Source organism: Armigeres subalbatus, chromosome 3 (assembly GCF_024139115.2).
Source record: "Armigeres subalbatus isolate Guangzhou_Male chromosome 3, GZ_Asu_2, whole genome shotgun sequence".
Classification (NCBI taxonomy): domain Eukaryota; kingdom Metazoa; phylum Arthropoda; class Insecta; order Diptera; family Culicidae; genus Armigeres; species Armigeres subalbatus.
Window position 1 is genome coordinate 297,675,188 of NC_085141.1, and position 15,087 is coordinate 297,690,274.

A 15,087-nucleotide genomic window follows, 5' to 3' on the forward strand; every position below is an offset into this window, starting at 1 on the left:
CCTGCTTGTACTGTATTAATCGACCAACCTTTGACCGCAGTGTGGCGATGCGGGTCTTCAGACGTCGCATCCACGCGGATTTTCGTGCTTTGGGCGTGTGTCTCACCTTGTGGGCGCGTTCGCAATCCCAACGTTCTTACAACAGCCACTGCAGCCAAATACACGATAAATTGCAACTCCTCAAGGTTCTCCACGGTTTCCAAATACTTTGGCAAAATATCCTGGTTAAGGATGCTTACTGTACTCGTCAACCGATAGGAGTACTGCAACTTGGGTATCCGGTGTCGGGACATGGGGTCTGTCCCACGGAACTGTGTAACTGCTGTGCCCAGGGCCGGATTTATGGGATTGGGATTTATCTTATGTACCAAAACCAACCTTTTTTGTACATTTTGGGGCCCCCACTAGCTGTCGGCCCCGGGGCCCCCTTCCGGCTAAATCCGGTCCTGGGCTGTGCCCATATGATTAACTAGTTCGTCCTTCAATTGCTGTCGTTGTAATTCCACTGTTGGTCCTGGAGCGGCGGGTGCAATCGAATCGCGACGGTTACTTGCGATTGATGCATCCAACCCAACAGAACTTCTTCTCGACGTATCGCTCGATCTTGGCTCCTCCTCTTCTTCTAGTTCCCTCTGCACTTCCCGCTTGATGTACTCTAAGTCTTCTGGAGTCAGCATATTATGTGACATAATAGCTCTCTGGCGTGTGTACAACTTGATCTGCTCAAGCTGGGGTGCAAACCGAGGGAACCTCTCATTGAACATCTCCAGCATTGCCGGTCTGCCGGACATATCTGTATCTGGGTGTGCTTTCATTCCCGGAAGCTACGGGTTCTGTAAAGTTATTTAATTTTTTACAGTGCTAAATAGCTGGGTTCAAGCGCCAGTGCTCGCCCGAGGGTGGTTTTTCATTGGTGGTTAGGAATTGGGCCTTCAGCTCCCACCTACTCGAAATGGTGGTTTTTATGGACGCCCAGGGTATTTCACCTGAGCTCCCACCTACTTATTATTATTATTATTGGCATTACATCCCCACACTGGTACAGAGCCGCCTTGCAGCTTAGTGTTCATTAAGCACTTCCATAGTTATTAACTGCAAGGTTTCTAAGCCAGGTTACTATTTTTGTACTGGTATATCATGAGGCTAACACGATGATACTTATTTTTATGCCCAGGGAAGTCGAGACAATTTCCAATCCAAAAATTGCCTACCAGCACCGGGAATCGAACCCAGCCACCCTCAACATGGTCTTGCTTTATAGCCGCACGTCTTACTGCACGGCTAAGCATTTGTATGGTGCCTCAAATAGTTTTGATTCCGATTACTTTTGTATCGGTTGAATTCGTTGACAGATATGCTTCATTTTTCTAGAACATTGTTACCATTAAAAATGTTCATAGATTATTCGACAGCCATAGTACACACTTACCCCGTATTTTCACTTGCTCCGGGGTACCTTAAATTCGTGAAGGAATTTCGTGTGGGTTTCCCGATGGGCTTACAGGGGAAATTTTCGAAGGGATTCCTTAAAGAGTTTCTGTGAAAATTCTAGAAGTAGACATATTAGTTCATAAAGAATTTCAAAAAAATATTGTGATTGTGTGATTTGACATATTCTAGTACATACTCTCGAAAAAGTTTCTAGGAGCAGTTCCTTGAATTCTTGAAAATCAATTCCGTTATTTTCTGAATACTTAAATTTTTTCAATTTATTATCAGACTAAGGCCGTAGTGGCCTGTACTGCATATAAAAGTCTTCTCCATTCAGCTCGGTCCATGGCTGCACTTCGCCAACCAGGCAGTCTGCGGAGGGTCCGTAAATCGTCCTCCACCTAATCGATCCACCTTGCCCGCTGTGCACCTCGCCTTCTTGTTCCCATCGGATCGTTGTCGAGAACCATTTTCACCGGATTACTGTCCGACATTCTGGCTACGTGCCCGGCTCACCGCAGTCTTCCGATTTTTGCGGTGTGAACGATGGATGGTTCTCCCAACAGCTGATGCAACTCGTGGTTCATTCGCCTCCTCCACGTACCGTCCGCCATCTGCACCCCACCATAGATGGTACGCAACACTTTCCTTTCAAAAACTCCCAGTGCTCGTTGGTCCTCCACGAGCATCGTCCAGGTCTCGTGCCCGTAGTGAACTACCGGTCTTATAAGCGTTTTGTAGATAGTCAGTTTGGTACGGCGGCGAACTCTATTCGATCGGAGCGTCTTGCGGAGTCCAAAGTACGTACGATTTCCAGCCACTATGCGCCTCCGAATTTCTCTGCCATATCGCCATTCAGGTGCTCTTCGTAGTGCTGCCGCCACCTTTGGATCACCTCACGCTCGTTTGTAAGAAGGTTCCCGTTTATGTCCTTACACATATCGGGCTGTGGCACGTGGCCCTTACGTGAACGGTTGATCTTCTCATAGAACTTTCGTGCGTTATTAGCGCGGTACAGTTCCTCCGTCTCTTCACGGTCTCGATATTCCTGCTGGCGCTTTTTCCTCCGGAAAATCGAGTTTTGTCTGTTCCGTGCCCGTTTGTATCGTGCCTCGTTCGCCATCGTGCGGTGCTGCAGCAATCTCGCCCATGCTGCATTCTTCTCCTCAACTAACTGCTCACATTCGCCGTCATACCAGTCGTTTCTCTGATCCGGAGCCACCGTGCCTAGTGCAGCGGTTGCGGTGCTACCAATGGCGGATCGAATATCTCTCCAGCCATCTTCCGTTGGGAGTGTCACTTCCAGCTGCTGCGCGTCGTCTTGGGCTAGTCTGCCGTCTTGTAGCCGCCCAATGTTTAGCCGTGGCGGACGACTCCGACTCGTGTTGATCACCGTCGAGAGTTTTGAGCGCAGACATACTGCAACGAGGTAGTGGTCGGATTCAATATTCGCACTGCGGTAAGTGCGTACGTTCGTGTTGTCGGAGAAGAATTTACTGTCGATTAGAACGTGGTCGATTTGGTTTTCCGTTACTTGATTAGGTGATTTCCATGTGGCCTTGTGGATATTCTTGCGGGGGAAGAAAGTGCTTCGGACTACCATTCCGCGGGAGGCTGCAAAGTTTATGCATCGTTGGCCGTTGTCGTTCGATACGGTATGCAGACTATCCGGTCCGATGACCGTTCTATACATTTCCTCCCTTCCTACCTGAGCGTTCATGTCACCGATGACGATTTTGACGTCCCGCAGTGGGCATCCATCGTATGTCTGCTCCAGCGGCGCATAGAACGCTTCTTTCTCGTCGTCGTCGTCGTCACAGCTTTGGTAGATGCCCGCTTTTCCACACTTTCTGTCCTGTCCAGCAGATTTCCTGCAGCGCTACTACATCGAAGTTGCGGGGATGTAATTCATCGTAGATTATACTGTCGCAACCTGCGAATCCTAGCGACTTGCAGTTCCATGTTCCAAGCTTCCAATCGTGGTCCTTTATTCGTCGCCTAGGTCGTTGCCGATTGTATCGAGTCGTATTATCTTCTATGTCGTTCGTAATAGTTGTTTTTAAAGGCGGCTTATTGGGCCTGCGCAAACTTCCTGTCTCGTCGGAGGGCCGTGGTGTCAGGGCTGTTTAGCGTCCCACCTAACACCAGGACTTGGGCTTGTTCGCTTTGAGCGGCACACGGTCGCTTTGGCGGAGCCTACTTGCGGATTCATGCAGCTTTTTATAGAGGTTTAACAGGGCCCACTGTCAAACCCCACCACATCCTAGGCAGGCGCCATAACTCACAGATGGCCTGGGGAGGGATCGTCAAGCCCTTGGACATAGTCCCTGCTGCCCCCAAACTTTTAGAGATATTACGGGCATTATTCATGAAGGACCTTTAGTGGCCACTCAGGTCCTTAAGAATGGGTATATAGGGTGGGACAAAATTTTATTTTCACTTCCTGCATGGTTTTTGCACGCCTCTTGGGTCCTATAATGCTTGTGCGAAATTTTAGATCATTCGGTGAAACTATATTTTAACGCCGGCGATTTTAATTTTCCATAAGATTTACTATGGGGAAATTTACCTTTACAAAGAAAAAATCCCCAAGGTGTCCCATTATTCTCTAACGATAAATCGATCGAGATTCGCTTAGTATGAATGAAAAAATTCTTTATATTTCCAAATTCTAACTTTCGAGAAGATTTCCAGTTTTTTTCTAAAAGATTTAGATAAGATACACAGATCAGATAAAAATATGTTGTGATTTTAAATGTATTTTCATGCACATATTTGGAGCATGCAAATAAACGCAATATTCAATCGATCTTATTGTTCCTTTAAAGCGAGTGAAATTTAAACTGTGCCTGCTTGTAAAACTCAGTCAAATTGAATTGAATACGAAATGTTAATTCGTTTGATGGAATTAGCTGCAATTTTCGTCGTTGAATTTTTAAAACTATTTGCTGTGTACTTGTGATACTGATTTCAGAAGAGAATAATTTAATGAACTTGTTTTGCTGCGTTGATACTTGATTGAAGTTCAGTTAATTAGATTTGTTTTTGTTAATAATCTTGACTGTGATATGGACAAATTGATATGAAATTTGCGAAAAAGTATCCACATGTTTTGGAGGGACTCGCACTCTCAACCTCCTACTCTCTAGATAGGCGTGATAACCTCTACAAAACAAGACCACTTAAAGGTCCCATTTGCGGAAAAGCCATCAGAATTGAATATCTTTCGGATGCTTGATTTGCCCAATCATTAGTCATCACATGTGCTTTACTGTTGTATATCCAGTCAAGCAAGCCCGCATTGTTTATTATCGAGAACATCACACTCTATGCCCCCAACAACGGGCTGGGCGGATTTGTATAGAGTTAGAATCAATCGCACTCTGCTATGCCAAAGACTTGCATTTGATGAGTGTGATTAGTTCCGTAAATTTATTTTTGGAAAACTGGTTTTTGAGATATTGATCAATACAGACGTTGATTCACCATGCGTCTCCATCATGCAATTATGTAACAACAATTTCCAATTTCACTGAATTTGACTTATCACGCGTTAACTACGGTAATTTAACCACTGTAATATCGATGCGTGGCATGTTTCAAGCATCATTCAAGTGTCCACGGGTGATAATGATTCAGATACGTCATACGTGGTTGATACGTCAACTATGAAATCATGGGCAGAGTAATCAACAGTATATTTTCCGATCACTGTTATAAGACAAATATACATATTTTCGCTATAGTGGTGAATCTTCAATTATTACTTTCATTAACCCATCCTTCACGGAATTTATGGCCGTGAAATTCTTTCAAATTTCGCTGATGAAAAGATCACACATCATCTGGCACGACATGGATCGCATGATGAACTCCTTTCGGTTTAAAATTATCTCCGTTATCTTCTCGAGAGCACTCGTCTACCACAATGCATTTTTATCCCTCATCACAGACTTTCAATGTCACGCGGAAATGGTACCAGCCATGCCCGCTGGCACTTTCTAAATATACCTAATGTGTAAAAATTACCATCGTACCCGTCTAAGAATGGTGGCACAAGATTGTCTACGTCACGCTTGATGCACCGAGAATGCGATGAACATGACCCATCCACGAGCTAGTCGCAGAAACCACAACCATCCGAGGCGAAGTGCTGGGGCGAACAAGTTCACACTCCAGTCACGTTCGTGTTTAAATGAATGAAAAGCCATTTGCCCGTCACTTGTGCGAGGGGGAAAAACTGTGCCATTGTAGTGCACATTGTCATTTTGAGTAGTGTTTGGTGGATCCACCACTACCGACTGCGGTGGAGAACTGCATTATACTTACTCGTTGCTCGATTGCATCGGCGGCGGGTATACTGCATTAAGCTGAATCGTGTGTACTCAGCCTTGAAGATGTTCCCGGGGCAAAAACTGGATAAATCTGCCGACGTTCCTGTTAACACTTGTACAGCGACAGTGCGAGTGGCGGGAAATGCTCACTGAAGAATAGAATTATTTAGTTGTGGTCTTGCTTTTGGATTTATTTCAAAAAGATGTATAGCTTTTGAGATTCTTATTCATCTTCAATGAGGGAGCGATTTAGTTTAATTTATTTGCATTCACAGTCATCATTAAAATAGGGTTACTGTTTCCTTTCTTCATCCCATAGCTCCTATATTCTGTTTTCTCTTTATTGCTGAGGTTTTCAGCTTTGGGGTAGTTCACCTCAAAAAGTTCATATCTCCATCCGAACGAAAACAAAACAGATGAGCTTGTTTATATTTTTTGTATTTTTTTCAACAGCAAGATAAATGCCAGTCGACTTGATCTAATAATGGCGTTTGCGTCGGATAAATTAGTTTTTGTCATTCAGGAATCATTCTATATTTAGAATCTGATTCGAGAATGTTGGTTAGATTTTGTGGTCTATCGGTAGGGGAGACTGGTAACATTTGATCCCCTTTTCTGATTTCCGATGTATCACAGCCAACCATAAATAACCATATGCGATTTCCAGACAGACTCTCTAAGAAATATAGTATTTAACTTTACTGATGTATGACAGTCCTTAAATTATTGTTGTTATTGATACACAATCGATTTTTAGGAGTGCTGTCAAAAATCGACTTTTAAACTATTCGGAGGAAATTGATCCCTCTCCAAGAACTTGCATTGATAAAATTATAAAGGTACCCTCAGATTTTGAAAAAATATTTTTCCATCAAAATACGCGTAATTTTCTAATTGCTGGGCTTACACATGAAAGATTTTTGTTATTGGATTCGACAGCACATGCAATTTTAAAATTGGGGGAGACTTGTTCCTCTTTCTATGATATCCACGCAATAAATATTTTTTTCCTGCCAACCCTTCATCAAATCTGTCAAATCTACAAAAAAAATAGAAGCCTTAGAACAGATTTATATTTTTTTTAAATTTATTCGTAAAATTTTTGTGTTGGTGACTAATGGGGATCAAGTGTCCTCATATTGAGGCGTCAATATGCATCAAACCAATATAATACGCAAGGACTCTAGGGGCTTGTAGGGACAAGCGGGGTAATTTCTGTTTTAAAGTTCTTCTTAATCGGTAAATTTACCTTTTAGTGGTACATTGGTTCTACATTCTAAATGACAGCATCCGTACTTCAGTCGATCTGGCAAAAAAATTGGATCCCTAAAAACATAACAAACTAGCAAACTACATGATACTAGATGAGGTGGATAAGACAACCGTGAATGAATTGTGAAAACCGCTTCGAATACGCCCGGGAGCCTGCTGTTTGAAATCGTGATTCTAATGATTTTTTGATCGCAGTATTCGATATGTTAATTGTACACTTGTTCATGTATTTAATAAAGCGATGAGATGAAATTTGCGTAAAAAGTTTAGTCACAAGATTAATTATCACACAAATGTACCATGCGGCTCCATATGCTTTTATGCTTATATCTCGGGTACTTATTCAACATACAGGCAGGGGAAGCTTTTGGCTACCTGTTGGTGGTGTTGGTTTGCGCGGGAGTGCCATTAGATTGGACAAATCAACGTTTGAATCTTTGTTGTACAAAATAACATACGTCCTTGTAAATAAGTACCCGAGATATGCTGATAAGCAGTTTTCAAAATCCAAACCTATCGTTTCTCCTACGACGTCCATTTTTGTCTGAAAAACTCCTGAGGACATTCAAATATCGGAATAACTTAAATTATCGTATTATATTCACGTATCTGGACATGCAATCATGCAAACATGCAAGTGACTTCAACGCCGTTAAAGCGATAAACTTCTTCCTACTTTGTGGCTAAATTATCTTGATATTTTCCCAATCAAACAACATACGCCAGTAACCAGTCGATTTTAGATGTCGAGAAGTACAAATGCAACACATGAGCATCGCAAATATGAACTTTTTTTTTTCTGATTTTGTCGTTCAGTGAATTAAACGGAAGCCATTTTTATGTCCAATGAATCTGATACTGGGTTCTCCGGAAGTCAAGGGATTTTTAGGAATCCTGGCAAAGTGAAAACCAATACTGAATTCATGTATGACCCCATGTGGCCCTGTAAACCAATAAAATAATTGCTTTTTTAATTGGATTTTTTTTTTCATTTGGCCGCGCTATTGTATATGAAACTGCCAGTTTCGTTCGACATCTCGGAATCTGAGGGACTGAGAAAGCTGCCGTCTCCTATAAAGTTGTTCGGGAATTGGGAACCAATATTTTGAAGAATTATTTCATTCGAAATCCATCTCCAAGGTAGCGTTAGTGTGTATGAGTCTACCAGTTTGGTTAGCTATCTCGGGTATGAGGGGCTTAGAAAGTTACCGTCTCCTATAAATTTGTTCGGGGATTGGGAGACAATATATAGAAAAAATTGTTTAGTTTATATTTCATCCACAGGAGAAGCGCTAGTGAATATGAAATTACTATTTTGATTAGATATCTTGGGATGTGTGGAATTTAGAAAACTGCCGTCCTCTACAAAGTTGTTTGGGAGTTGGAAACCTATGTTTTGAGAAACGTATTGATTTCATCAGATAAGCGACGCTATTGTATACGAAGCTGCTAGTTTGGTTAAATTAAGAAATAGAGAAAGTTTCCGTTTTATACAAAGCCGATTGTGGATCAGAAATCGGTTGTAGGACAAAAGGTCGAAGGTCAAAAGGTCGAAGGACAAAAGGTCGAAGGTCAAAAGGTCGAAGGTCAAAAGGTCGAAAGGACAAAAGGTCGAAGGGTCAAAACGTCGAAGGGACAAAAGGTCAAAACAAAAAAACTGCGTCGAAAGGTCGAAGGACAAAAGGTCGAAATGAAGAAAGACCCTTCTTTTTTTCCTTCTTTATTATTTTGTCTCCCTTTTAACCCCAATTTTTTGTTTCTTCTTTCTTTTTCCTTCTTCTTTCTTCCTTCTTACTTCATACGCTCCTTTCCTTCCATTCTTCTTCCTTCTTTCTTCTTTCTTACTTCTTTCTTCATTCCATATTTTCCTTCCATATTTCATTCATTTTTCAGTTTTTCAGGAAACAGTTTTTCTTCCTTCTATCTACCTTCTTTTTTCCTTTATTCTTCCATCTTTCTACCTACTTTTTTTCTTCTTTCTTCCTCATTTCTTCCTTCTTTCTTCCTCCTTCCTTCCTTCTTTCTTTCATTTTACTTCCTTATTTCTCCCTTCTTTGTTTTTTATTTCCCCCATCTTTCTTTCATCCTTCCCTGTTACTTGCTTCTTCTGTCTACCTTATTTTTTTGTTTCCTTGTGTTTTCCTTCCTTCTTCTTTACTTCTTCTTCTTTCCTTCTAACTTCTTTCTTCATTCTTACTTCTTTCTTCCTTCTTTTTTCTTCTTCCTTTCTTCTGCTTTTTTATGTTTGTTTCTTTTTTCTTTCTACCTTCTTTCTTACTTATTTCTTTCTTCCGTCTTTCTTCATTCTTTCTTCCTCCGTTTTTCCTTCTTACTTCTTTTTTCCTTATTTTTTCCTCTTTTCTTCCTTCTTTCTTTTTTCTTTCTTCTCTCTTTCTTCATTCTTTCTCTCTTCTTTTTTCTTTCTTCTTGTTTCCTTTCTTTCTGCTTGTTTTTTTTTTCTTCCTACTTTTTCCCTTCTTCATTCATTTAATTTTTTTGCTTCTCTCTTCCTTGTTTCTTCTTTCATCTTTCTTCATCCCTTCTTTTTTCCTTATTTTCTTCCTTCTTTCTTCTTCCTTTCTTCCTTCTTTCTTTCTTCTTTTTTTCCTTTTTTCTTCCTTCTTTCTTACTTATTTCCTTCTTCTTTGTTCCTTATTTCTTTTCTATTTTTCCATTAACTGTTACTTGCTTCTTTATTTTTTTTGCATCCTTGTGTCTTCTCTCCTTCTTCATTCTTCCTTCGTCCATCTTTTTTCCTTCTTCCACCTTTCTTCTTCTTTCTTTCTTTTTTGTTTTTTTTTCTTTCTCTGTTCTTCTTCTCTTTCTCTTTTTTTACGTCTCTTTTTTCACTACTAATTCCTTGTCTTTTTGTCCTTTCCACCTTTTGTCCTTCGACCTTTTGACCTTCGACGTTATGATACAAATTCGACCTTTTGACCCTTCGACCTTTTATCCATTCGACCTTTTGACCTTTCGACCTTTTGACTCTTCGACCTTTTGTCCTTTCGACCTTTTGTCCTTCGACCTTTTGACCTTCGACCTTTCGACACAGATTCCAGAAATCAATATGTTGATTTGATATGAGGCTATCAGTTTGGTTAGATATCTATTAGAATTTGGTAATTGTCACAACATAAGACATTATTCGAGAAATGGAAACCAATATGTCGATAAACTGTTTAGTTTAATCTTCAGCAAAACCATTTCATCGTTTTTTCAGTTCAAACATATATTGTTGAAAAACTAATTAGTTTGGAATTCATCCGCTAGGCGCATTTCGAGTAGCAGACTCTGGTATCATATTAATTAGGGATTGCTTTATTTTTTTGCCTTTCTCGTACGAAAGGTGTAACGAAAAGGCTATAAGGTCACTTCCAAGACGATTTTGTGATAGAAGGTCCGTCTGTCTGTGTGTATGTGTGTGCGTGTGTGTATGTATGTACGAAAAATAAAACTCACTTATCTTGATCCGATTTGTTTGCAATTGTATTCGACGGGGAATCCTGTCCCATTGTTTCCTATTGAAAATTGACCAGCTCGGACTATGGGATCAAAAGTTATGGCCAAAATACAATATATACAAAAAAAAACACGCTAAAAAATTCTCACTCAATTTTTTTTAGTATGTATAATGTACGAGAAAGGCACAAACACTGCTAGGTGGATCAATCAGGTTTTTTTTTTCAATATGGAGGCAACACAGTAAACGAATTCTCTTAAGTCTTAACCTCTAATCATATTCATATTTTTTTTGAGTTTATTCAATAATCATTAATTTTTCAATTTTTCAATTCAATAATCATTGCATACATCGCTTTTATTCAATAATCTTTAATCTTAATCATGCAACCTTTATACCTTTGAATAATCCAATTTGGTTGCCTTAGAGAAAGAATATTTGATTATTGATATATATATATATATATATATATATATATATATATATATATATATATATATATATATATATATATATATATATATATATATATATATATATATATATCTATATATCTATATATATAAAAACCAATCTATGTATGTATGTTCGCTAACTACTTCTGAACCACTTGGCCGATTTCAACCAAATTTGGTACAGACATTCTCTATCCTCAGAGGAAGTTAACAAAGGGGTGGGATGGTCATGTAGAAAGGGGAGGGGTGGTGGGAGGGTTTTGTTCAGAAAACGAACAATTCTGTGTAACTTTCAACTCCCAGGACCGATTTCAACCAAATTTTGTACACATATTCACTACGAGGAGGTAATCATATGGGAGGGATTTGGGAAAGGGGAGGGTCTGGAGGGAGGGGTTTTGTTTAGAAAACGGGCAATTCAAAGTAAATCATGAATCCCTGTACCGATTTCAACCAAATTTGGTACACACATTCTACATCATAAGGAAAAGATAACAAAGGGATGGGATGGTCATTGGAAAAAGGGAGGGTATAGGGGAGGTGTTGTCTTTGGAAAACGAGCAACTCAGTGTAACTCCCAACCCCAGGACCGATTTCAATCAAATTTTGTACACATATTCACTATGAGGAGCCGATCGTACGGGAGGGAAATTTGGATAAGGGGGTAGGGGTCTGAAGGGAGGGGTATTGTTCAGAAAACGGGCAATTTAGTGTAACTTCTGAACCCCTGTACCGATTTCAACCAAATTTGGTACACATTTTCTATCCCTAGGAGAAGATAACAAAGGGGTGAAATGGCCGTTGAGAAAAGAGGAAGGGTAAAGGGAAAGCGGTTGTCTTTAGAAAACGGGCAATTCAGTGTAACTCCTGACCCCAGGACCAATTCTAAGCAGATTAAATGATTAAATCATTCAACACTATGATTAAAGCTTATGATTAATGAATTATAATTTTTTGAAAATGATGACTGATAATGATTAATGATTAAATTCATTTTGACAATAATTAACGATTATGAATAATGAAAAAACCGTTGGATTATGATTAACGATTACCGATCGTGATTAAATGTTGACACACTATGTGTATGGTTAATGATTAACGATCGATATGATTAATGATTGATGATTATGAATGATCAAATTGCATAGTGATCCATAATCGAGTAACCTTTATTCCAAATTTTAAAAGGTATGATAATTATATGATAATGATTCAAGATTAATAAATAAAAGCAAGGTATGCAATGATCCAATGTTCCAGCATAACTTCTGTACCCCTTGCCCGATTTCAACCAAATTTGGAACAAACATTCTTTTTCTTAAGAAGGCGAAGATGACAGGGATCGATCAACTCAACACTTCATCGAAATCATGGTTTGCCCAGAGAAAAGCAATGATTAAAGTGTTTCCTTCTGGACGGTAAATGTGATCATTTCTTTAAAAATAGACGTTTTTCCGGAATAAGGCATCGGTGTATGTTTTTCCTTCTTTAGAAATAGACGTTTGCCCGGAATAAAGCGATTTTTTTGAAAAAAAACTGCGAATTAAACTGGCAACTCCGAGCAAGGCCGGGTACATACAGCTAGTATATATATATATATATATATATATATATATATATATATATATATATATATATATATATATATATATATATATATCATATCACTATATGCAAATCATTTAATTTGATTATTAATAATGATTAATCACATCGATCGTTAATCATTAAGCATACACTACACATGTTGTGTCAACATTTAATCGATCTTTAATCATACTTCACACGTTTCATTCATCAATCATTATCGTTAATCATTGTCAAAAATCATATGAATCGTTAATCATAATCATTACTCATTGACAAAAATGTTGAATGATTCAATCATAACCAATTTAATCATTCATTGGAACATTTAGTCATTAACCTTCATCACGCAGATCGGTTCAGTAGTTTCCGAGTCTGTAAGGGACAGGGGGCCCTTCTTAGCCGTGCGGTGAGATGCGCGGCTACAAAGCAAGACCATGCTGCGTGGTGGCAATGTTCCAGTGAGGGAAGTGATGCCAATAAAGAAGAAGGGTCAGACAGACAGAAATTCATGTTCATGTATATAGATTGCTTGCCAAACTTTCATTTCAAAATTTTGAAAGAGAAAAAAACCGTTTTAGTGATTTATAATTCTTACGAAATGTTCCAAAAACTCTTCACCTTATTAAAATTGAGGCAAAGAATAGACTAAATCCGGCGATGACAAAAAAATACTCCCAATATTTTTTTCGTTCATGAAGAACATAAGTATTACACAAAAAAGTATTAAGCTGGGTCTTCAGTTAGCCTTGCGAATAAAGGCGTAGGATTGCTTTTGAGTGGGAATTATTCTCGACTTCTTGGGCATAGTGTCTCCCTTGTGCTTGCCAAACAGTATACATATGCATTAGCATGAGTACACTAAATTGGAAAGCAGGCCAAGTTCAGTCGGAATGTACAATCAGTGAAGAAGAAGACCATCCCAAAAAAACTTGAACACAACACCCTAAAGATGTTTTGCAACGCTATACATACGCCTAATCGTGATGAATTATAAAAGATTGCCATCTCATACCACACTTTTTGTCACACTTTATCGCGTACCGTGGAAACCAAACGCCTCCGCCTTGCGGGCTCACAACCTTTCATCGCGCACAATGGCTTGGGTAATAATTTTCCATTAATTTCTTAGCTCCATTATTTAATTTCTATGATAATGAGCCCGTCCATCAGTCAAGTGCAAGGCGAACCCATTGGAGGGTGGCGCTCGAAGCCCGCAATATCGTCCGGGATATGTACCAAGAGCAGCCATCGGGTCAGCGGTTTACGACCGTCCAGGATCGTCCTCGCCGGCGTTCCCCTTAGATCAAGGACACACGAGACACACGGTATTTATCAACAATAACATCAGCACCGTCATCACCAGTGCCATCGTCGTTCAACACGATGTTACTGCTGATGATGTTGTCGTTGGGGCAGCTGTTGCAGTGCATTATGGGGGTGAGGAGGTGTTGGAATTCCACACCAAGTCACCAGCCTGCGTTCAGAGCAACCAGAACCGAATCAACTAACTAACAGCATCACAGGGGTCGAATGATGGGGGCTTTTTGTGTTATTAGTGAGCCGAGGATCACTTGGCCTGCTATCTCGCTTTGTAGGTGGCCATATACGGACGACACGCCCAACAGAAGAGCCATTAATTGTTGTCCTTGGTAGTTGGTCTTTGTACAAGGGGTTGCATGGAACGAGTGGCGAGATTGAATGCATGCCAGTGGTGTGGTTTAGGCAAGCTTCTAATTTATAGCAGCTTTCCGGTACGCAAACTCCACTCTGTATTTGATGTTACCACTTGTTCAAGGGGAGAACTAGTGGAGGCGTTGTTGCAATAATTTTAAATTTGATTCCACTTTTAAAGCTGTTGTGATTATTATGTGATGTGATGTGATTATTATAAATCTAACATGCTGAAATCGTAGAAGCGTTGGGAGGATTTACATATTTGACAGTTTTGGAACGTGGAACCAGGTCGAAACATGTAAAATATTACTGATTACTGTGGAAGTTCTTGAACATTAACCAGGAGGATGTGTTCATTAAAATATAGAAAAAGAATCGTTAAATTTTAATGGAAAATAGTCATTAAAAAATTGTGCCACAGAAAAAGTGTGCGATAAAGTAAAATACAGAAATTGCTGTCACTCAAACACCGTTGATAATTTAACCTGCCTGATATGCGTTTTTCTTCCGTTGTTAGATGCTACCTAATGAGGGACGATCTCAAGTTCCGTGTCGCCGTCATCATCATCGGCAAGCTGCACAAAAGCGTCGTCTGACTATAAGCGGCAAGTGCACACGCCAAACAGTAATTTAAAACATTCTAAAAAACCACCCACCCGGAAAGCATCGGATCTTTTACGAGATGGGTAGCACTGCAGCAGCAACATCAGTATCACCGGCTCTGCTCAGGAGAATGTCTTTGGAGTGTGTTCTTCGTAAAAGTTGGAAATTTTTGCATAATGGCAGTGAAATGCTCTGCGAATTTTGCTTCGGACCATTTAGTTCGCGGAAACTTTGTTTCATATCTTTTGGCGTGTGTTTGACTGGA